This window comes from Phalacrocorax aristotelis, chromosome 5 (genome assembly GCF_949628215.1).
Source record: "Phalacrocorax aristotelis chromosome 5, bGulAri2.1, whole genome shotgun sequence".
NCBI classification, from domain to species: domain Eukaryota; kingdom Metazoa; phylum Chordata; class Aves; order Suliformes; family Phalacrocoracidae; genus Phalacrocorax; species Phalacrocorax aristotelis.
In genome coordinates, this window is record NC_134280.1 from 13,167,912 (window position 1) to 13,193,072 (window position 25,161).

Sequence of the window (25,161 nt, forward strand, 5' to 3'; positions counted from 1 at the left end):
CTAAAGGGATGCAGTAGCAGTAAGGAGGCTGGGTTAGGAAGCTGGCTAGTAACTTTGCACATTATACACAGGGTTGAATAGCACAAAGTCTATTCCCCAGAGTTACTTTGGCTGTGCAGTGCTAGGCATTTGTTTGTGGATGATGCAGATACTGTGCAGATTAAAAAGTGAGCATAGCTGTGTCTGGTATACAGCATGATTTTTTAATTCTTTTCTGAAGATAACTTTTATTCAGCAGGAAGCTGGTTATCTGACAAACTGTATCCTTCTTGTGGGTAGTACATCCCTACAGGATTCCAGAAGGCTACTGGCAGAACAATTAAGGGTGCATATTTTAAGCAGTGCTTTCAAGAGATGCTTACAATTCTCGTTACTTGTTAGAATAGGAATGGCACGTCAGACGAAACTGGCAATCATTCTTCTTCGACGTGCTGCCAGTGACAGCATCCGATGTTGGATGCTTTAGGGAAGATGCAAGAAACTACGATGTGTTGTAAAGGAGCCTCCTCTGACTTACACCCATCAGAGCTGGCTGGTGCCCCGAAGCGTGTTGATGTAGCAGACAGTGATTTTTAGCTCGTGACTGACATTAGGAGTGAGTTGCCAGTGTTACAGAGCAGAGCAGTGATGGAAGCAAAGGTAGCTGGAGCGGTATGGCTTGGTCAAGTGTGGTACCAGGGCAGGTCAGGCTAAGCTGAAATAGTGCAGTGGAAATTCTGAATTTTCATTACATTTATCATTACAATCCATACAGTTTAGTCCTTTCCTTTCATTGGATAAATTAAGTAAATAATTTTTATGCAAGTCTATAGGCAAATGTTACAATAATATGTGTTTTAATTTGCTCAGAATTAAAATATGCTTTGCTAATGAGCTCTTACGGTCTATCATGAAGCAGAGAAGACTTGTGAGCCTCTGAATTACCATAGAACTTGAATGAAAAATAGGTGCCCTTTTTTCCTCATTACTTAACTAACCTAATTCTGTTTTCACTTTTAACTGCTTTTATATGTTTGAGTGACTGGGTTTTTGCTCTTTCCCCGTGTATTTGAGCCAGCAGAGCAATCATTCGCTTTTGATCTAATAACAATGTGGGAGATGGGGGCCACTTGACTTCCTGTAATTTCTTGACCCACCACCTACTGAACAGAGAAGTAATACAGAATTGATACAGATGGCTTGGCTATGAGATCTCAATATATAGGTTGTCAGCATCACCCTGAAATATCCTGCCTGGAGAGCATCAGACGTGAGCATTGCCAACCCTGACATCACCTGCCTAGGCAGGCTGCGCGTATCAGTTATTGTGGCAGGTGGCTCTCTGGAACAAAGAGAGATTAAATATCCCAAAGATTTTTACTCAGTGGTGTAAAACATTACTAAAAAGAACTTTCAAATACGGTTTGTGTGTTACTTGCTCTCTGGCTGCCTAATGACAGGATTCTAGGTGTTGCTGGCTGGTTTCATTGGTGCAGGAGGCACAGATGCCATCATGGTGGTGAGGCTCTGCTCCTGCATTTTTAAGAGGGCATTCGCTGGAGAAAGACCTGCACAAGCTGCAGAATTGCAGCAGCTTTAGCTGTGGTTATGTGGACAAATCCATTTTCATCCAGCGCTATCAGGAGAGTGAAGCTGGGTAGGACTGCAAATTGTGGAAGTACATTGGCCCGTGGTGTAGCGGCCAATTTCACACTGCTGCCCTCAGGGACACAGCAGACATTGCTGCCGAGGCAGGCTCGCAGGCACCGCGAGTCCACCTCTTGCTCTCTGCAGAAAGTAATCAACTTGACTTTGGGGGTTTGGATTTTTTCTCTTGTGTTTCAAAGCCTCAGCACATCTCCTGGTTTTGGATATAAAATAGTCCCCTGTTGAACACTCTGTTGACACGGGGACAATGCTTGTTATCCTCTACATTGAATTCTTATATTCTGGTTTTCCGGGAACTTTGCCATTTGGGGGATCTGCATCATTAAAGCTGCAATAATGCGGAAGTCGGCCTGTGCTGAATTGCCCGAATTCAGTGACTAACCTGTACTGATGTCCATGCTGTCCCAGCTTGGCTTGTTTCCTTTCCAGATGTAGCTAGGTGGGAGCTGGCCCACTTTTGCCTACTCTGTGCTGCAAACACTCTTGCAGTTGCATTAGAATATGTGATGATGATAGCACCTATTTTGGGTACAGAATGATGCTTAAAAAAATTAATAAGGCAACTTTCAATAAAAGGAGAGAAAAAGGAAAGAACGGGAAGGAACTAACAAGAACATACCTAGATCAGCTGCATGCACAATTTTTCACCATTCTTGGAAAAGAATCGCTAATCTTTCTTTCCTCTGCAGTTCCAAGCTGCTGAATTGCTCTGGGATCTCTGATTTACCCGAATGTCCTCTTTTACACTGAAATCAGACTCTTAATGTTGCTTATACACTCTTCTTGCAGTTGAAAATCCTAAGTAATTTTAACATTTCATCTACTGTCTTTACTCCATTGAACAGAAATAATGGAAAGAAGATAGATTGATAAAGAAAAACACTAAAGGGAAGTAAAATGGAAAACAGACTGATGAGACATAGTATAGTTAAGCAACAGATGTTAAGCACCGTTAACTGATTTCTTCTTATATTCTACCAAAGGCTTATCTCCCCCAACCCTCACAGGCCGAGCGATCTGGATGTGCATACGGCTAGTCAAAGCAAATCAGAAGCAAAATATTTGCCCGTAGACTTACAAAGAGCTTTTCAGTTAGGCAGTGGTGGTATAAATGCCAGCCTGATCTGATCTATTAGTGCAGTTGGGTCTAACCTCTCTAGCCTTTTCAACATGGAAAAACAACAACTCTAAGTGGCTGTGAGGTTTCAATTACATTTGCACCCCAGAGGGACACAGCGGTGACCTGGTGCTGATGGATTTATGAGTATGTTATCTGACAGGAAGGTGGGTTTAAAAACAGTTGCTGCGACACGTGCTTAGTTATTACATTAAACTTCTTTCCTTGGCTTGGATGTCTCTGTTTTTCTCCTCTTGGCAGGCTCAGGTAGTCCAGGGCATTCCTACCATTGATATGAAGATTATTTTCTCATAGTTGTTTCAGAAATAAAAATAAAAATTAAAGTAATTTTAGACAATAAAAAAACCCACACCAACATTTGAATAGAAGCCTTTTACTTCAGATTTTTTTTACAAGCTGAGAAGATTATTTTCTCTGACTAGCCTGAGCAAGAGTGATTTCAAATGTAAAAGGATGAGTCAGATTTTTATGAACACTTTTACATTTAAATCCTTAGAATAAACATGCTCCATTGATATATTGTCTTGCTCACATTATACAATACAAGAGCTTGGTTTACATAGCTGGAAGCCATAGAAGATTATTCTTGAAAGTTACAAATTGCTTTCCTCATTCCTCTGGAGCCTTTTATTCTCTTTTGGGGCTAATCACTATCAAGCAAAGAATTAAATATTGATGGGAAATAATGAAGACATTTTAAATGGGCTGAAAAATATACAATTGTCATGAGTCAGAAAGTGTTCAAATTAAATAGCAATATTTCAGCATTCTCTAATATGTCACAAACCTACATGTGTACATTCCAGCTCAAAACAACTGTCCTGTGTAATGGTTTCAGTTCTACAGATGTATTCACCATTAGCCTATGTGTGAAGACTACTAAGTAGTTTTTAATTAACTTATGTAAAACGTTGCATCGTGGTACATCAACAAGAACTTACAAGAAGAACAAATCTTAATTCAGCTCAGATCAATACATGTACATAATTCATTACACCTGTACAGAAATATCCTACAAAGACACCTTAACTCTGACCCATGAGGCTTTGCAGGCAGCAGATGTCTATTTTAATAATTATTGGAGTAACAGGGATGAATAGGAATGTACTCTCAGATGCCTTTGCACGTAGTAGCACTTAATGGTGCATATATGTCATCTATCTGCTTGCATTAAATTGTATGAGTTACCTCTGCAGAGCTAGGAGCCAAACCAGGTGTTCCAGCCATATTAGCCCAAATTAACAACCTCTTTGATTTTGTAATAGCCTGATGGAGGTGAATGACATGGACCTGAGCTTTAGATTCATCTGAAGGTGTCTTTTTCTTCAGCAGACTCTAGTTTTGCCTTTTCAACTCCTCAGAGCCTGTCTACCAGGCAGTGTCAATGTGTAGGTATATACTATGAGTTTGGATCTTTCCAGCAGCATTATGGCCCAAATATACTCAGGGAAGTTGTGTAGCCGTGCTCCATTCTGCTGTGACTAAGTTGCTAATAATTGGAGATCGTGTGAGTATACTGCATTTAGCACAGGGATTCCAGGGTAGATCAGCGCTAAAATGTGAGGAGCTCCTCACTTGAGCTGGTAAGACTGCAAAATACAATTGGGCTGTCCAGAAAAAGGAGGTATTGAAAGTCTAGAAGCTATTACTTTTGTGTTCCAGTAAGAACTACACTTTGGGAAGAAAAAATCCTCAATACTGCATAATGTTTTTGAAAACACTCCTTCTTTGCTACAGTTTTGTCTTTGCCATATGCTTTTTCCTCTAGTGGAGCACAAGTGGTTGAGTCTCTGACAGTCTCAGCTGGTTCGGATATCTTTGAGTACCACCACCAAAATTCTTGCAGTGACCTGGGTGCCAGTACTTAGCAAGTGAAGGTTTCTGCACAAAATGAAGAGTCTGATGCCTGAAACAAGTGACTAAAGAGGTCTAGGTATTTTTGTGATGAGAGCTCAGCACCAGTGATGCAGCAAGAGGAGGAGAGATGAGAAGGAATCAGGGCACTGTGGCAGACAGTTACGTAGGTTTTGTCTCCTAGTTGCAGAGAAAGTAGTTTGACATAGCCAACAACTTTCCTTTATAGCAAAATTTTCCTCTTAGAAGTCTGTGCATGGATCAGTCAGGAGCATGTCTGCTTTAATAATTTTTCCTTATTCCTATTGCCTTTCAAGTGGTCAGTGAGGTACAAGGACACGAAAATCTAAATGTGTGAGTGGCCAATGACAAGCAGCTTTTGCAAAATTCACTACCTTGATAGAGCTGTGCAGTAGCAGCATTTCCAGTCCATTTTCTCTAGCTGATGCCTTTTGCCAACCCTACTATATAAACCAAACCAGCCTGGGACAAACAGGAGTGTGTAAGTTGCCCATCCCTGCACCTCTCCAGCAATAGCCTCGTGGTGCATAAATCAATGGACTATTTACCTGATGAGGTGGAGAACAAGAAATCGGGGTTTTTCACTTCATAGTGTGGTTCCTATGTGAAACTGTGTGACCTCCCTGTGACTGCCAGGTTAGTGGCAATAACACGTTTTTCTGAGAATATTTGGAAAGGAGGGGGTTTCTTTTGTGCTTTTCCTGTCTGACAGATGGTTTTTGGTTGAAGCAGGGGTAGAAATTCCCCTCAGTAGTTGCAGGGAGACTTGGCCACATCCACTGGCATTAATTACAATAATTGTCCTTCGTAATTAGCCGCGCGCCAGAGCTGGAGGCACAACGTCACGTCTCTGCTGACTCGTCTGATTGTTGGGTCCTTTTGCGGATTGCTCTCCCACAACTGGGAAACAGATTGTTTGGGCTGGAATTAGAGAGTTGTAGGTAGGCAGCAGCTGCTCTTGAGCTTTTTTTATATGCTAGTTGGATGTGTGAGATAAAATTGGTTTTGTTCATTTAACAGCCTGTTCAATGGAGGAGGAGGAACAACATGAGCCCTGTAACTGGTAACTCTGTTCTGATGGAGGCTCTGCCTTAGATGACACTGAAGTATATTTATGATTCTGTAAATGATCGTTTCCTGTTCCCCTGCAAATGTAGGAAACAACCCTACATGTACCTACTTCTGGTGGGGAAACCCTTACTCGTTGCATGTCGTACCAGCCTATGCAGGTGGCATTCGGTTTGACCTGAACTTGGTGTAAGCATTTACTCAGTGAATACAGTGCTACTGAAATTACGCAGGGATTTTCTGCCTTGTAATTTAAACCTGGAGCTGACCTCACTGTCCAGACCCTCATATTTAACATGTAAGCCTGTGTACAAAAAGAAGAGCTTTCATCTGAGTCCTGAGCCTCACTGATGGTGAAGAACCCATGCTTACAGACTTCTTTAGCAGGGTCCCCTGCTTTCTGGGTTAGCATGCAGGTAGTCTAGAGCTTAGCAACATTTTCTAAAAGGATTTCACATCAGTGGGAACAGGGGACTTATGTATGGGGTACCTTCTATACAGGAGCGATAATCTCCACGAAGTGTGAATATTGCAGGTAGGTTACTGAAATAACCCACCTAATGTAACACCAGTCATGTGGGTAGCAAGCTTGGGATGATGGGGCTTACATTGCTTACTTTTCCGCTTAAACTTAGTTCTTTGTATCACATGTAGTCAATTGTATCAAGCTATGGAGGGCAGAACTGCGTTGTCATTCCCATGTCAGCAGAACTGTAATGTCCTCCACAGCGTACAGGGCATTTGATCACGTCTGCAGCAATGCTCTGAATCCCCACAACTTATTTCACCCTAAAATTTCAAAGCGTATCGCAAACCTAAATAATTAAGGTATTTTGATAAGGCCAACAGACAATATAAGCACCATATTATCAAAAAGCAAGTTGGTGTTTAGGGAGGTTGAAAGAACTGCCCAGACTGTGCTGAGGTTCAAATCCAGAGTTCCTGCTGGCCTGTCCTGCCCCTAATATCAGACCTACACCAGGTGATCTGCTGATGTAGATGATACACTTCTGCTCTTGTCAGTGCACTTGGACTGAGTTACAAGTGTGCAGACCTGGCTCCTACAATGTTGTGTGCAAACTGGTGTTTTGTGATCACGGTATGGCATCAATGCAATATTGAAATGAAATCCAATTTGTGTCAAGCAACCTTGACAACATAGATACTGCAGTGATGCTGTAGTGAGTGAACAGGTAACCAACCATGCCGAGCCACAAGATGCTTTCCAGAGACACTCCTATACAGTATGTTATGAAGCCTCAGTGATAAGATGATTAACTTCTCAAAGCAAAACAAAGATACTCCACTTTATCTGGAGAAGAAATGCAAGGTGGCTGCCAAACCTGAAGCGTGGAAAGAAATCTGTGCTCATTATGCTCAACTAGGTCTTTTAGAAATGGCAATAAAATCACAGTTTCTTTTTCTTTTTGGCCTCATGCCAGGCCAAGGCTGATACCAGAGATGAACCTGACTCTTTGCTTTGTTCAGTCTGGGCATGTGGGAGCAGAATGATACAGCTTACTGTGGCGCCTAACCCAAAACTTCCAGAGAAAGCAAGAAAATCTATATTTCCCTCTTGCATGAAGTGCATCAAATTACTTCAGCTTATGTTATTGCATTACATTATTAAAGCTAAACTCCAAGGGAGCAGGTGGCCCAGTGATGTTATTTCACCTCCCAAGTCTGTTAGCAAATCTGTCATCTTAACATCAAGTGAGAATAAATTTTGGTGGCTGCAGTCTAGGGGTGGTTCAAAAGCAAGGAGTTATTAATGGTAACGGCTATTAGTGTTAAATGCTTGCTTTTTGCAAAGGGGTTGACTATGATTTGTATTAGTCACTGTAGAGATGAAAAAGAGACAGTATTTTCTCTGAAGACATTCAATTCCAAAACCATTTTGAAAGTTTGGGGGAGTTGGGTATATCTCTGCTCTAAACTGTAGGGGATGTGACCATGTCCAAGCTTGGAGGGTTATTTCTGCAGGCTTGCCCAGAGGAGAAGGCACGGATCAGAGCAGGAAATCCTTACTTGTTGCCTGTGTGCATTATGCATAGTTTAAATCAGCTCCAAATTGAAAAGAGAAATTTAAATGGAAAGAAAACCCATATCCAGTGTTCTCAGTATTCAAGTAAAAAAAAACCAACAAGGGAAAGAATCTGCATCTCAATCTCATTGTTGTATTAAAGGAGATGTACTGAATTTGTGGAATGGCTGCAGCAAGTTGTGAATAATGTATGAAATGGAAAAATTGCTTCCCTGTGCACAGAGAGAATGCAAACAGCTGTGCTGTTTGCTGTGTGCTGGTTACAAAGATACACCGGCATCGCTGGGGACTTGCGAAGAAGAGTGTAGCAAACCCAGAGTTCCTGAGTTTTCCCTCCTGCTCTGGCACCAGTCCTTGAGAAAGTTTAGAATTACTATTGTTGCTTATAATTAATTTTTGTTCCTTTTCTCTTCTTTTCTCCTCTGTTGGCAACTGGCCAGTTAAGGGGAGGGAGAGGGAATGAGAAGCATACACAAAGAGGCCAAAAAAGGAAATGTCAGTCTAAATACATTATAGCTAATTTTTTTTAAAGCTCATCTTCCTCTTTTTCAGTGTTGTTGTTTATTTACTGCTGATGAAAGATTTGGATCAGTAGCCTTGGCAAAAATCAATGTGTTTTGGTGCTTTGGTTTTGTAAACCAAACCTTGATTTCTGTTGCCACTGTGTTCACCCACTACCTTGACTAGTTAATCTACTTTGATATGACAAGTCAGAATCTGGTCAAATATAGGGTTTGTGCTTTAATGGATCGCAGGATCAATTTTTTTCCATCTTGATAACCTCCTGGCCAGAAATGAGACCTGTGTCCAGTTATGTGGCATCTTTATAGTGGTGTTAAGTAAGGTTTAGGGCCAGCAGAACACCAGTCTTTCAGAAGGTTGTCTGAGCTCTGGTCTTTGAAAGAGAAGGGGAACAAATGCAAGCCCATTACTTACCTAGCTTTAATTTAAATGAAATAAGCTTTTTAAAAAATGTAAATAAGCTTTAAATCCTACACTCTGAATTTAAGCAGATGAGTGAATAACAAAACACAACTCAAAGAGGTGTCCCTCATTGCCAGGAGAACCTTTTGTCTCATGTGGAAAAGAAAACACAGACAATTAGTCATTTTTATGCTTTCAAAGCATTGGTTTGATGATGCCAAACTTTTTCTGACAGATCTTGTCTACTACAGTTATCTGCCACTCCAGCTTATGAGGTTTCTAGGGCAACTGACATCTTCATAGTGAACCACCCAGTATATTCTCAGGATTCACAGAAGGCTGCTTTTAGAGGCTCCTTTTCCTTTGTTACTCATAGATTTCAGTAGCTAAAGTCACAACAGCAGAGTATTGTTATTATTTATGGGCACAGGTCAATGATTTCTTATCTCGGATTTTTGCAAGGCTGATGGTTAGGAAGGCTTCAGCTTTCTCCTGTCAGGTGTCTTCACAGGCGAGGGGTCTTTGCCAAGAATATTACTTGTAACTCCCTTGAACTTTGTTGGGAGTAACATTAGCTTCACTGCTCTGGAAAAATGTAGCTGTTTCAGCCTGGGAGCTGGGCTTCTCATCTGAGGAACAAGAGAGGTGAAGAGAAAGGCAGTGGAAAGAGTGAGCTCTGGGCTGGGGCTGCGGATAGGGGGAGCTTCTGCAGACTGTCCATGAAAATGCTTGTACCAAAGACTCATTGAATCTCAGTAAACTGATACGGGGTTATTTGTATTGGTAGAACCTGGTCCTAAATGGAGAGGAGCTAGTTTCCTGGCTAAAGGAGATGGGAGCCTTTGCTCTGTAAGTACACACCCTGGGGGGAGTTCAATGGGATGTTGTGGTTGCAGAATGCTTGTTCAAATATGTTTATTCTGTGGATCAGGAAAACCATTAATCATGCTACCTGGAAGAAATGAAGAATCTGATTAGTCTGAAATTCCAGATTCTGTAGGATAATGTGTATACATGTTAGGATAATTAGGTATGTCTGGCTCCAATGTTAAGTCTCTGTTCTTAAAGTACTTTCTTGTGAAATACAACTGTTTCATCATTCCATGTAAGAAGGATAGTTAATGATAAAGAGATGTAAGGAAGCTGTACCACAGCTGGGCACAGTCAAGGCAAGAGGCATGGGGTTGCACTGATGTATTCACAGAGACGTTCCCCTGTGTATTAATTTTGTGTTCCAGTGATGTCGGAAAGCTCTCTGACAACAGTTCTTTTAGGCTGGGTATTGTGTATTTGAAAAGCATCTAGCATGTTGGTGGCAGCTATTTAGGAAGCAGTATTCTTTCACTGCCCATTGGTATCGTTCTTCCTGCACTGTTGGCTGTGTAGAGGCAGAAGCCGAAGAGCATTGGTCATTCAGGTCCACCCCTGGTTTCCAGGCCAAAATGTAACAAAGAGGCTTGCTGGCTCATCAGCTAACCAAGGATAAATGGGTACCATGCTTTTCACCAGACCTTCTCTGTGAGGTGGTAAAGGGACAAGGAAATGCAGAGTTAGCTGTTGAAAATAAATGATAAAGTTACTTACAATGCTTACGCTTCCAGCTGGAGCCTGTTTGCTAACACCATCCACCCCAGCCACTAATGCTTCCTGCTTCCCTGATGAGTGTCCATTTTCTACTGCTGGCTTGGTGTAAGAATATCATGAATAGGATTTTTTATTTATTAGCTGTGTTAATGTGGCACATAGGAGCTGCATTACGCTGGGCACAGTACAAACACATTTATTTAGACTTGTGTGAAAATTACTAATGAGAAAAGATGGCTGGCCAAAGCTCTAGGCGTTCTGACACCTCTGAATAAAACAATGACATCCCAACAGTGTTTAAAGTGATGATTCCATCAGAAACTCAGCCAGCTGCTTCCAGAAACTCCTATAGCATACCATTAGCCTTCTCTAAATAGTCTATAAAACAGAAGACTTGACAAATGTTAGGAGATGGTCTTTACCCTGAAGTGTTTACAGTCCAAAGCCTCCATCCCTCACAGAAGTGTCTACTTAGATGGTGTTGTCCAGTGAGTAAATGTTGTTACTGGTCTTCTTTAAAATTATGCACATCTCTGGATGGTCAAGACTGAAAGCAAAGAGAGAAGAAAGGAAAACACTTGTTAGCCTGAAAAGAAAGAGAAGATGGAGACTTAAAGCTGAAAGGACTTGCCTGAGGCCACGTAGAGAGTCAGTGGCAGAGCCCAAAATAGAAGCCAGATGTTCTGAGTCTGTGACAATATGCCTTAACAAGAATTTAACAGAGAGATGTTTTCCTTCATAGCCTATTTTCATCTGCCTTTTGAATTATCTTTTGGTTGTCTTTTTACTTTTTAAAAGAATGGTATGGGGAGTTTCAAACAAAACCGATACACTGAAGAATCCAAGATTTAGGACATTAGCTTGGGTTCTGATTTACCAGGAGCAAGGAGAGCTGCTCTGATCCTAATTCTTAGGCAGGAACCTCAAAGATTGCAAGGGTCTATAAATATTTGCTTTATTTACAGTGAAGAATACAGGAAGTTCTGAGTTAGCCTAATTTAGGCTTTAGTATAGGCTATTTATGTACTACCTCCTGGGACCACCTCTGATTACTGAAAGAATGACCTTATTGGAAAACAAGTAGGTCTGCAGTTAATTATAAAGGGTGCAGAACCCTAACAAAGGTATTTTTGTGGATGATGTTACGTGTTTTTATTTAACAGCTCAAATCAGGAGAGCTAAAACAGATGGCCTACTTGTTACTGCTCTCTAAGAACACCTATAGAAAGGCACTGATAATAACTGGGGGAGGCCAAGCCTAATAGGTCAGGAGTAATGGCAAAGATCAGGCTGTCTGGACTCACTAATTACCATCTGAAAGCAATAATGAACTGGTCAGTGGGGTCAGGAACAGGTGATGCTCTGTGAAGGGGGAGAAAGGGGGTTTTGTTTGTCTTCTGCATTTGGAAGAAGTGGTTTAAACGTTGCTGTCTCTTTTTTAACTTTACGATAATGGCAATGACTTAATCTAAACTAAATGTGGCCTTTGGAGAAAATCTGCTCTAGGACTTTTCCAAAATAATTTCCTGAGGGAAAGAAAAATCTCTCTAAATAAAGTTCAGAGTAATGTCTGAAGGAAGAAATGTAAAAAGCTGACTTATGGGGCAGCAAGTTTATACATGGGATGATGCTCCTCTGGGGCATTACAGAAAATGGTTATACCAGATTTAGTTCATCAAGGCAAAGTAAGCAAAATCAGATACAAGGCGAAGCCCTTAGGAGGGGGAGGATCATATTCAATTTAGTGAGGCAACTGTGATAGTAATTAAAGCCCAGATGGAAACCTTTGAATGTGTCTGGCGTCTGTGTATCCACTGTGTTTTTTCTGTTAACTTGGCATTATAAAAGGAGCACCCAAAGTATGAAGAGATGGTGTTTGAAATTTCATCAGTCAAGCACTGCCCCAAATTTGATTTATTGTAAACAATCTTCAAAAATTGGTATGGGTGTATATGATACAGGCAGCGAGTTTTCTCAAGTGGTAATTCACAAACAGAGAAATTGTACATTATTTCTAGATTTGTCTTCGCTGAAATGCAGTCAGGATTAATCACACCATTTGCCAGCTCTGCCTGTGAACCTCTCATTCTTCGGACATATGGATAGAATTTTATTCTGCTGTTATATATTGTCTCGGAAGCAGAGTGCTATGCTGTTTACTTTATGAGCAGATATACTGCAAGATTTCAGTAAAGAACCCTAGACCATAAGAAAATTAATGTAAAAATCAAGGATTAAAAAGGGAAACGCTGTCCTACTTCTTCCCTCTAACACACAAGCCAAGAGCAAAGGATGGTTTTGTATGGCAACACTGTTAAGGGGTTAGAAAAATGTAAAGAGTGATTTGCTGCTACTGCTGGATGGAGGGCTGGGGTGGCTGTAACTCTGCTGGGCTGTCGCACGCACCGGGAGCCTTGAGTGTATCCTGCCTTGTGTTTGAGTCATTACTTGTATCTGGAGCAGACAGACTGCTTCCAGTCCCAAATCCTCCAGCATATCCACTACCTGATGTCTAGTACAGTCATGTATGTTGTGCTAAGATTTACTACCACCGCTTGAGTAACTGGAGAATTGTAGCCCATGCTCATGTTTTTCCTGGTTTGACAGGCTGGGCTCAGGATGCCAGCACATCACAGCAAGGGGGAAGAGTTAGTTGTCTGGAGCAAGTGAAATGTATGAAAAAAAATGGGGAGATATGCCTCTTCAGGTGTATTAGATCACTTTCCCCCGTATCATCTGTAAACACATATTTAGGGGCTTTTAAAGAAGTCTGTTACTCCCTAGACAGACCAGTTTATTGGCAATTTTGTGATGTTACAGTTGCAGGCAAAGCTGTAGTTAAGCATGTGTAATTAGCAGCAATATTAATGGTTTTTAACTATACTGACTCCAGGCAGTGGTGTTTTCCCTGAGTTTTCATTACCTTTATGCTGATAATGGCTTACATCCTTTGTACTAAATCTGTGTTGCCAAAATCCTTCTGGTGGTTTTGACTTAAAAAGGTATCTCACGCGAGCATATTTCCCCCACGTATGCTGTCAGTCTTCATTATCTTTTTTTTTTCCCCACTGGGGGCCTTTTTTTGCAGTCTATATTCTGAAATAACAAAAGAGCCACTTCTTAAAAATACAAAGCTTTCTTTTAACAGAGATTTTTTTGAAGAGCTCTGCTCTTAATCCACCTGCTCTGTGGCTACGTTTGCTCCTGTGCTCTCTGCAAGTGGTTCACTGCTCATTGACAAGAACCAAAACCCTGAGTCCCACGACTCATGAATTTGAGACAGATTAAATTAAGTTCCAGATCTGATTTTTAAAAAAAATCTTTGTTTTACTTCCACATTTAATATTAGAGGGCATAACAAGCGAATGTGTCTATGGAAGGTGTTTTTTCACATAAGTCAGGTTGCCACCTGTAACCTTGGAAGTGGAGACGCAGCGTTTGTGGGCTCTGTGATCAGTCCTCCAGAAAGGGATAAGAGACTTGCAAGTCGATAAAAGACTTGAGTGTAGTGCAGAAGAGGAGCCTATTCCAGATCACCTTTTCAATCAGCTTTTCACCTGCCATCCTGTGACTTTGCTTAAATCCAAACTAATTGTAATAAAAAAAAATAAAATCCTTTTTTATTCCCTAAAACCAACATCCTGTAAAGTTTATAAGACTGCTGGTTATATTTATGGCTCTTATGCCTCCAAAGGGGGCTGCGGCACTTTTGTCTGCAATTTCATTGCCGCCACGGGACTAAGGTCTGAATGTTGCATCAGTGTACGTAAGAGGAGACTTGAGAGATTTATAAGGGGAAAACGCTGACAGCTCTGTAGTTTATTGCAAGGCTAACGGGCAGCACTGTAGTTCCTGACAGCTCCAGACCCTCGTTCTCTTGGAGAGTTTGTTTCTAATCCACTCCTTTGCTGGATCTTTCCGCTCCTCTGTCTGGATGAATGGAGCTAGGCTGGTGAATATCTACATTGCTGCATTTTCCCTTGGTATTTTAACAGCCTTTCACTTTTAGGACATCCTATTGTTGAAATTCGTAAGAGATTTCAGGAACTTCACAGCAGAAAGACCTTTTCATATAAGTTGCCTTTTTTCTTGTTGTTCCTTCCCCAGCCCGGAGTATCTTACATATTCATTGTCACACCCGATACTCCAGCAGCAGCTTTACATTTGTGAGCCCTGGTACTTTGCTGCGGTCCAAAAAATGGGCAGACACCGAACAATACCTACTTTTTAACTTATTTGAGGAGAATGCTGTGAATCTGCATAATGGTCTCTCACAGAAAGTGCTTTATCTTCACCAGTTAGTGAGTCAGTTTAGGGGTATTCTATCGGCAAAAGCTTTCAGAGAAATTATGCATGGTAAATTAATGAAGGCCGTCTGAGGTATTATTGTGTGTGAATGCACATGCCATTAGAATCAATGGCTGGCTGAAAAAAGTTAACGGTCATTAAGGGACTGTTAAAAAGGCCAGTGGACACAGATTTACTCTCTTGCAGGGCTCTGGTTGGGTTAGGTGAAGACAGAGATTGCTATTTGCCTCCAGGCCACAGGACAGCCCAGGCTTTGTGCTTTCCTGTCCCCATTTCTCTTGGCTCCTGTCACTGGCAGATTTACAAGAGCCTGCAAGAGACCGTCTTCTGAGCAGGTAAAGACCTTTGTGTCATTTTTCCGTATTTTACAAGTGGTTGGTAACAGAAAGTATAAGTGGGTGAGCTTGAAAGGGCTTAAAACGTCTGACCATCTCCATTGGGGTGTGAAATGGAGCTCTTTTAATGGAGAAGTTGCAAAAGAGAGAGTACTGTTTGGTTTGGGATGATGCCACCCTATCTGATGGTAAGTCTTTAAAATATCGTCTGAGTAGTGGGGTATTGCCTCGAATTTATGTTCAGATAGCAAGGAAATAAATTGAGGACTGGGACAGATCTAACCATTAGCCAATGATACAGGAAATGGAGCGCTAAAAGCCAACGGAAGATTAGGCAACTGTGTACCATTACTGGCAATTCAGCTGTGAATTTGTCGTACACAAAATATAAGTGATGCGAGCTATTTCCTGGGCGCCTGTACTCCCCTGTGCTGTGTCCTTTCCCTTGAGCACTGTAGATTTTTTTTCTACATTGTATTTTGAATGCAGTGATTCTGACTGAAATAAAATGCATGGAGAAAATTAATGATTTGGTATCTTCTTGCTGCTGCCAAAAGAAATATAAAAGAGTCTTTGATCTGGAGGCTTTAAAAAAGTGAGCTGGACCAGTTACTGATACTTACTGACCTAAGTAAGTGATAAAGCGACTGTGTTGAAGTTTAATTAGTCTTGATCAAGATACATTTTTAAGATTTAGAACTAGTGGCCTTTTGAAGAAGAAAGGCTTCTAGTTGTCATTTATGCCACAACGTGTCCCTTTATCATACTTTGTATGTCTCCAGCAGGAACAGGTTTTATTTTAGAGGAAAAGAGAAATGTCTCATTTGATGGAGATTAGCACGGACAAGCTTACTAATATTTGAAGACAATTTCTCTGTCTTACCTTTTTCTCTCTTTCATATCCCACAGAGATTACCTCAGACTGCCGTTGTTAGTCACTGTTATTTATAAAAAGATATGTAATGCGTTTGTGCTTGAGGGGTCGTCTGTAACGGGGTATGCAATTTCAGATTGTAGAGACTGGCAGGAATTACTGTGAAGAATTGCTTTCCAGTGACAGCTTTATCCTGCCTGTAATATGTCATTGCGTGTGACTTTCAATTAATCACGCAGTAACAAAACATTGAGTCTGGCAACAATGGTGCGTCCATTAATATCGAGAAGTAAGTCTCGGATTTATGAACACAAATGCTGTCGCGGTCCCCTGCCCACTCGTGCACTTTAATCAGTAAGTCTCAACCCAGAAGGAACATTTCTCTCTTCCCCTCTCCCCCATCATCCTCCATTGCGATCTATTAAGCTGCAATCCATAACGTCTCGTGTCTCTGTAATGGTCTGATGGCGTGCGGTTTTAAATGATTGCATGAATTTGACTTTGTCTCACTCTGCCTTGACCTTGGTGTCTTCAGTGGCTTCCCCTCCCTCTGTTTTCATATCAGGAGTGGGGAGTTGAGAGAGAAAATGGGAGTGACAGAATGGACTTTGGAGATATTTCACAGGGGGTTTAACGGTGCTCTTTGAAGATATGGGGGAGAGAAGAGGTACAGAGAAACCACAGGTGGAAGACAAAACGCACTGATTTGCAAATTTGCAGGAGAAAGGCATCCTGCTGTTGAGCATAACTGGCTCCATAGACTGAAGCCTGCCATGTGCTGGACCTCATTGGTAAGCACAATGGAAACCTTGCAGTAATTCTTCCTCTGGCTCACTCTGCCCTTTCTAATAAGATTGCTAAGTAATGTATCAATTTAAGTAAGACCCCAAATCTCATTGTGTTTTACAGCTGTATCTATATCCTGAACGGAAACATAAAGAGGCACTGGGGTGCTCTGTGCTTCCGCTACAAAGAAAGAATGATATCCTGGTCCCAGCCACCAAGTATGTGTCCCTGTTGTTATGTCCAGCTGAATTCAGGAGTACATCCTCACTCCACTGAAAGCCCTGGTCTTTTTTGGGTCCATTTCTTTTCGGTTAGTATTGAGGTTTTACACCTTGTGCAACACAGACAGGAAGCCTAATAGCAATTAGTGTCAATGCTTTTTTTTTTTTCCCTTAAGAAGGGGATGAACTTAATTTTTAAAAATAACTGCTTGGCTGGACAGTGTCAGAAGAATCTCCTGGGCATCCTGAGAGATGGTTTACAGCAGAGCATTGGCATGTTACATGAAACAGAGGAAACTAATTTTTATATCTCTTCCCATGGATTAATACTGTTCACAAACATGTGACATATTTGACTGGTTGCCTTGAAAAGTGCACACTGAAAGAGGCATTTGAGTTAGCTGTGGATTTTGGCAACGGTGTGTTGGGTGCGCTGGAGTACTTTCACTTTGTGTAAATAAAAAGCAAAAGTCTTTGGGATTCTGAGGAATATCAAGGTTTGTAGCTCCTTGGGGAGATCTTCATGCTCTGGCTTGCTGAATCTCCTCATTGTCCCTGAATTATCAGCCAGACAATAAAACAATAGTTAATCAAGGTTTTATCTTGAACATGGTTATTCTGGGGTAAATGCAGTATTATACCAGCATCATACAAGGTTCTTATTCCCTCTGGGCAATGTGACTTCTGCCAGTTGGCTAGGGTGTTGGGTTTGGTTCTTTAATTAAAGACTAACCCCATCTATCCTGCTGTATGAGCAGTGGATCTGACAAGATGGCAAAAACTATATAAAAGAAAAGCATGTGCCCTCACGTGGACTTGAGAGCATTCAGTACCACAGAAGATGATCTCCTTGGTGATCCCTGAGAGATGCAAGCCAGCACAGCTCCATAAAGCCATTTACTGCCAGGTGGGGGCCATCGATTTACATCAGGCTTTTCCATCAGGTAACGGCGGTTGGTGCATGTGTTAGGATCCAAGTGCACACAGGGGAGGCCTCCAAGGAGGGTTTGTAATCAGTTTCTCATTCCCAAATTGTTTTTCCAGGATCCCCACAGTATGGTGTTTGAGTAACAGAATAATTTCCTAGCTATTAAGTACCTGAAAATCAGCAGTAATTAACTTAGCGCAAATTCTTCTCTCCCTCTCCCTCCTCTTTGCTGAAAAAAACAAACAAACCCCTTTTCTCGGCAGAGGAGATGCAGATGGAAGTAGTCTCTTCTGCCTTAGTGCAGTCATATAGAGACTTTTTCACCCCTTTCAGTTCTGTGAATAACATAATTGCTTTGTTATCCCTCAGGGGATTTGTAATATTAACATTGGTTAATGACATTAATTCAAGTTTTTACCATTAATAAAATGGCATTGCTTAAAATTAAGCATTACATTTCAATTAGTAGTCCATCGAAGACTTTAATAGTCTGGAGCATTAAAGTGGTTTTTTTTAAATTTCTTATTAATTTTTTATTGTATCATGCTAATTTCCAAAGAGTGATTGAAAGCCCAGCTGATCCAACAAACGACCCTATCTGCCATGTTTCTCGAGGAAACTTCTTTCTTTTATGACATTATGCAAAAAGGTCACATTTCCACAAAGCAGGAATCTGTTTCAGTCACCTCCTGAATTCATTATCATCCTTTTTACTTTTTAACATGAGGCACATGATATACAGGCACCCCAGGTGGACATGTTTAAATTAATCTAGTAATAATTGATTCAGAAGAGATTTGGAGGACAGAATTTGCATAAAAGCCATAATGAGAGCAAATCCTCCAAGGCCAGACTGAACAGCTAAGTCCCTGAATAACTTACATCTCCTAAACTAATTTGGGTATATATGCAGGATGAAGGTGTGGGGGCTGGAGTGCCATGTGATTGGAATTCATTACAAATAATTCATCTTCTCCAGAAAGCCTGGCCTCGGACTGTATTAAAATGATATCAGCCCCCAAACGCTTGCTCAGACCCTGCCTCCGGGAACATGATGACAAGGTTTCTGTCCGAGGGATTGTTTGGGCTTCTTAAAGCATTTCTGAGAAGGAGGGCTGGCACCCCGGGTTGGGGTGTCTGCCAGCAGGCTGCTTCTCCCAGCTGGTGGGAGAAGATTCTGATGTCCACCTTTGGCTGGACATCTGAATTTGTCAAAAACGTGAATGTGGAGGATGCTTTCAGTCCAGATATTCCTCTCTTCCATTCCAGCATGGAGCTGTTTAGCTAAGTTAAAGGTCATAGGGTTTGTATTAAATCCTGGATCACCTTGGTGTGTTGGGGAATTTAGGGAGAGGGACACCTGACAAGCTGGGGACTGTACTGTGTACTGTTTAGGTAGAGTAAACCCATATATGGGCAGTGAAAATCATGACTGCAGCTCATTAAAAGAATGTAGCCAGGGGCTTTTTGAAGGTCACCTGTCTTGTTTCACTTTGTCTTAGCCTAAATATAAATTTTGAGAAAGATCTGAAAGGATATTGCTGTCACCCAGCATAGTAACACCTGTGTTCTTAGGCTGGTGAGCTTCAGATAGCAGGTAACACAGTACCATGCTCCTGGTATCAGAGAAGTTGCGTAAGATGTTTGGAGGAGAGGAAAATTCAGCTCAGCCTTTTCATAAACTGTTGATCACCAGATATTTTTCGGGGGAAGACTGATGTCACTGGTGTTTTCAGCAGATGAGGAATCAGTTCTATGTTTTTTACACACAGCAGTCAGTAATAACCTGTCATTTGTGAGCTGTGTATTTTCTGCACTGCTTCCTTTCAGTGCTGTCCTGCAGCCGGGTAGCTCTGGGAAGAGCTGCTCCCCTCTATAAGATCCCAAGTGCAACACCAGAGTCAGGGCAGACCAAAGCAGCCCTGCTGCTCCAACGAGGGGAAGAGTTAACAGAGACCAACGGGTAACTGCTGCTGCAAGAAATATGAGAAAAGCCGGGCATGGCAGGAGAAAAAAGAGTCTGGCTGACAATTATTATTTTGTCTGTTCAGATTTGGGGCATATGTAGGCTGTTTGAATGCCTTCTAGCCAAAGGTTTCCATATGATAAATGATGCTGTGCAGTGCCAAGAAGATGCTGCAGCGAAACATTCTTGTTTCCAAGCAGGCTGAAACTTGGAGTTGTGCTACAACGATGCTTTATGTTTATTCTCCTAGTGTTACAATTAAACCATGAGTATGTGTTATGTGGCACCGGGTAATCACAAATCTTTGACAAAAATAAACAAGCTGTGGTATCTGTCTCCTGCACGGGCAAGCATTAAAAGAAAAAGTTCTCATCCTGTTGTTGCAATGTAGGAACAGAGGAAGGAGCTGCTGGGAGGGATGAGATGGGTTTGTGATGTGCAGCAACTGCCTTGGACCCCAGCACACAGGGTTGTGTGAGTGATGCAGGAGGATTTGTGGGATGGAGCAGAAGGGGGGTGGGTGGCAGGAGCTGTAGCACTGGAGCCAGTGCTGGAGTCTTTAAACTTTAAAAAACAAGGCTCTAGGGAAAGTCAAGCCCATATGTTACAGCTGACTCTCAGGCAGGAGGTTGATTGGTGTGATGATTTCATGGCTCAGTTTTCGTCTGCTGGAGACTTGAATTCTGAGATTGCTCCAGGTCAAAGGAGAATTAAGTTTTGGTTTGGTTTTTTTTTCAATTTCATCTTTTTACTGTTTTCCCAACTGTGTGGCCACAGGGTCACTGTAGTGGCTGCTACATAGTTTATCAGGACCGCCTATCTGCTTGCCCTCATGGTGTTGAAGAGAGAAACCTTGCAAGTTACCAATCTGTATTCAGTCTGATGCAGTTTGGAACCACTGTCACTAACTTCATTACTAAAAATCCCATGGGATGTCTTCAGTGGACCCTCTAATCAGAGCTGAATAAAATACTAGTGTCAGTAAAACAACGGTTAGTACTGTAATAAGTCAAAAATTCAAGAACACTTACGGTTTTCCTATTAAACTTGAGACAAAAGAAGGCCCTGTACCAAAAGCATTTGGAAGAGTCAGGAGGAGTTTACTTCTCTTTCTGCTTCTACCAAAAACTGGCTGCAATTACTAGTGACTGAGTCACAGAGTTGTGTCATGCCTCAGTTGCCCCAGCTGTAGTGTCACAGCTGCAGTGGGGAGGTCTGTGAGCAGGAGCACCACACCTCTGGAAATCACTGCAAATAGAGGAGCATCTCCAGACTGTCAGGCACCAGAGTGGGCTGGAATGACATTGGCTGTGCAGTGTGGTGTCAGGGCTGTGTCTCTGCTAATTTACAAATTTACAATCCCTTCCCATGTTGTGCAGGGGAGCAACCTGAAGAAAAGCTGCTGTGTTAGTGTTTCTGCAACAGCTATAGGCTCAAGCCAGAAAGAGCCCTTGCAGCCAGGTGACTATTTGCAGGAAGTCTGATGCTGAATCTACTGTACTTGCATTATGTGGCTGATCTGCATGTAAACAGCACATCTGGCACCTTGGATATACAGCACCCATGCAGAGGGCCCTACATCACACATACAGTGGGAAAGGCAACTGCACTGCAAGGGATGCCGAGCCCTGGGCACTCTCTCCTGCCACAGGCAGGGCCTCTGGAATAGTTATTCTTGCTGTGTTGCTGCTGTTCTGTGAGCCCTGGGGTGGCTCCTCTCGTGGGCTGTATTACACTCATTCATCCCCTCTTTTTGATGGACCATCAAGAGACACTGACTGGGAGCCAGGAGCTCCTGATTTCTAATCTAGGGTGCAGTAAACTTTGTGTATAATTGCAGTTGTGCTAAGTACCATAGCATCCATTTCATTCTGCTGTTGTGTTAGTCTCTGCCTTCGTCTCTGTATTTCACAGGCGGAGCACATGAAAAATAATTCCATAGTCAGTCCAGGTCCCAGAATTACCAAAAACACCTCCGCTTTGACGTCCCTGTTGACAGCCTCTCAGAGAGGCCATTCTGTGACCAGCAAATAGAAGGTCTTTCCATCCCCACAGTGGAGGTAGTCTTCTAGAGAACAGTGGAGGCATACTACCAGGGAAATAAATGAGTATAAGCCTTCATTGCCAAACATGATCTTTAGATAAACAGACGGCTTCAGACTCCAAGGCACCTTTTCACAAGTGCTAAATTCATACCCCAAACAAGCACTAACAAAACTTTGCATGTCTTTATATTATGTGTAGCCAGTAAAAAAAGATCTAGAGCCCTTCAGGGAGAGCCTCTTGAAGCACTTGGGGATGCACTCAATGTGTGGTCAGGTTAGCCCTATTCAAAAGCAGGTCTGAGTGTCAGCAGAGCATGTATTTATTTATGCCCACTGGGTTTGGCAGGAACCCAGCGGTACAGTATATTTTGCTCTGTTACACAGGCTTTTATTGTCGAATCAGCTTTATTTAATGGGAGCTTTCTATAATAGGTTCCTGTTCTGGAGGGCCTCCTCTAAAAGTGAGGAAACAGTACCAGAGCCATGCAGCTATTGACTGTGCTACTGAGGCCAAGTAACCAAATAGTGGCTGATGATGGCTCACTGAAGGCTTACACCAGTCCATAAAGAAGTGGACTGACACCAACCACTTCATTTTGTACAAAGCTGATATTAAGAGTTTTGTCTCTGTTACCTGATCTGAACGAGAACATCCCATTGCATTTTATGGGCTTGGTTTGGGACCTTGACCAGTCCTGGGTGGGTTTGAACAGCAATTGGAAAGCACTCTAGAAATAAAATGCCCCAAAGTGGACTGTCAGTATTTTGTGGGATGTAGTCTTAAGAAGATCAGACTATAGACTATTACTCTTTGGTGCCACTACAGGTGGCACTCATGATTTGTGAAAATCATGAGCCTACGGTATAGTAGGTTAAACCGATTTCTCCTTTGCAAAGAGTTACCTGAATTATTTATACAGATAACAGAAAGGTTGCAATAAAGTGACCTGTGTTGTGAGATCTTGATTGCTTATTCCTGATATAAGGCCTACTGTGATACTGCAACTGGTGCCTTGCAGACTGTGCGAGGCAGGATCTGTGATCAGCCCCAATGATCAGCACGGAGCTCGAGCTTCTGCTTTGCTGCAGGAGGGCATATTACCTGCACACTCTTGCAATCCACCCTGCTGCTGAATTGTAGGGGTTTTTAAAAAGATAACCCTTGGATTATACGCATGAAAATGTGTTTCTCTCTTCCTGGGGTGTTGTGAGGGTGAGTTCAGTCTGAGGCTTTAAGATATGGTTGTAGTGGAGGCCATGGGAAGCCCTGAACAAGGTGGGCACAGGAGAGCATGGTGAAGCCAGCCACAACAAGAGCTGCAGCGAGTAAATTGTAGTGAAATTAGAGGTGAGCTCACTGGTGATTTAATTAAAGCAAAACAAGATCTCTTCACAGATTCTCACCTGAACCATAGTTTGACCATTCCCATATGTTTGCATCAAAAGTATATAAGTGACAAAACCTTGTTACGTGGGAGCCCAGTCTAAGGGTGCACATGAGACCTGATGTGTGGATATGCAAGTGCAGCGTGCAATGTTTTGGCTCTGAGACAGATCCGCCTCCCCAGCACAGGCATGGCTGAGGGCTGAGTGCAGGGATGTGGCCGGGGGCAGAGCGAAAAGTGCCTTTCTTCGATAGTGTGAAATGGCCCTTGGAGCCGGTTCGGTGGGATGAATTCCAGCTGGTGAGGGTGGGAGGGGAGGGCAAGGAGTGGCACATGAATAAAGGACCATGGTTTTGTTGGCCTTGGAGTTTTCTAGGGCAGAGCTGCCTGTGCCAGCCTGTCATAGCCACATTGCTGAGCTGTCTTGCTTTATAGTGTTTATATTTATTTTCCTTATTCTTCCAGTACTTTTTTTGAATACTTTAATGTCCACCTCATTCCATTGCTTTTCTTTCCTCTGGTATCCCATTCTAATAAAGTCATAACTGGGCCAATCACAAAAGATCCCAAACAGAAGAATTAATGCTTTTACAGGAGGTTCCTTTTTTAGTCTTTCTAAAAGGCATCTCTTTTCGTTAAAATGAAAGATGAAGCATTTTCTTTTATCCTTAAACTATACTGTCACGTTTTATTAAGTCAAAATGATAGTTACAGTGAGAGGAAAGCAGGATATGAATTCCTGGTACAGCCATTTTTAAAGTGTGCTTTGTTTTAAAGCCCTGAAGATTGATTGAAGGTATTTTTCTTTTAGACGTGGAGCTTTAGTCAAAGGGGGCCTGATCTGAGTTACCCTCTGTAAATCAGGATTAGTTCCTGTGAAATCAATGGAGTTACAATGATACAATACAGGGTGAGTTGGAAAAGACTCATGCCCCGAGAATGAATAAAGGAGGGACTGTGAGTGATCCCCTGAAAGCTGCGCTTGTGTGAGGGGGTAAAGCCACGAGGCAGAGCAGAATTATATGCTGTCCCTATTGGGCTGCCATGAAAGGGACTGGGTGAGAAATGGGCCTGTGGCAGTGGGTTTGTGCTCACATGGGTGCTGCAGTTGCAAATCTCAGCTTTGGAGATGCACTGAGCATGCAGGCCTCCTGCTTTACCCAGAAGGAGCAGCTCTTTGCCTGTCCCCTGCCATCGCTGCTACAGTCGGGGAGGCCCATGAGCTAAGGGAGCCTGATTTAAGAGACAAGAGGATGGTGGCAGAAGCGGTGCTTTGCATATTTCACTGGATCCAATGGAGTCTGAATTTGTTGACCCTTTTTTTGGCAGAGGACCAGAGGGATTCACAGTACAGAGTAGGAGAAGGGAGAGAGATGCCCCATCACTTGGCCTTGGGGCTGTGCAGAGGTGCAGAGGACAGGCTTTCATGAGGGAGAGGACAGATAAACTTGGACAGATAATTTTATTGGACATTTTAATCCTTTTTTTTAAATGTGTCTGCATTGCAGGGGAGGGTATAGCTACGGTGGTAAAGATTCATCAAGATGAGCAAATAACAAATTGAAACGATATGTCCTGTCTGAGATTTGAGTTTAACCAGGGATTTGAGCTCTTGTCTCTCATCTGCACTGAAACGTTGACAGCTGATTTCTTGAGCTGTAAGCCATTTTGAGCAGAGTGTCTAATAAGAACAGCTCTTTTTATAGCATTTAACTGTATCTAAATGGCTTAACGCTAGGGCAAGTTCCAGCAGTGCGAACCACCACTAGCCTGGACTGTGCTTAGGATGTGCAATGTTTTAGCAGTTTGGATGAGGACTGGTCCTAAGCGCTGGTCATACTCCAGCCCTCACGGTGAAAATCTGCAGCTTGGGCAAAATTGGAGGCTTGAGTTTGGCCATCTCCAGTAGAATTAAAACATTTACACTTCAAAACAAGCCGCTGGATTCTCCCAGGCAGTTACCAGTGTGCTCTTGGCATACAGTTGACCTCCTCTTGCACATGGCACTGCTTCATATTTGGAATATGGTTTGT

General features: G+C 42.3%; 1 protein-coding gene across 6 annotated transcripts in view; it reads left to right on the top strand.

Annotated features, from left to right (window-relative positions):
• SEMA5B (semaphorin 5B) overlaps window positions 1-25,161 on the top strand; it is a 274,422-nt gene that overhangs the window by 111,671 nt on the left and 137,590 nt on the right. The window contains exon 4 of one of the 6 annotated variants that reach the window (XM_075093032.1): window positions 9,484-9,545. The exons of 4 other annotated variants lie outside the window; for them this stretch is intronic. The gene's annotated coding sequence lies outside the window, so the exon portion shown is untranslated. Of the gene's footprint in view, window positions 1-9,483; window positions 9,546-16,875; window positions 16,894-25,161 lie in introns of those variants that run through there. One more of the 6 variants, XM_075093035.1, reaches the window with a different exon arrangement.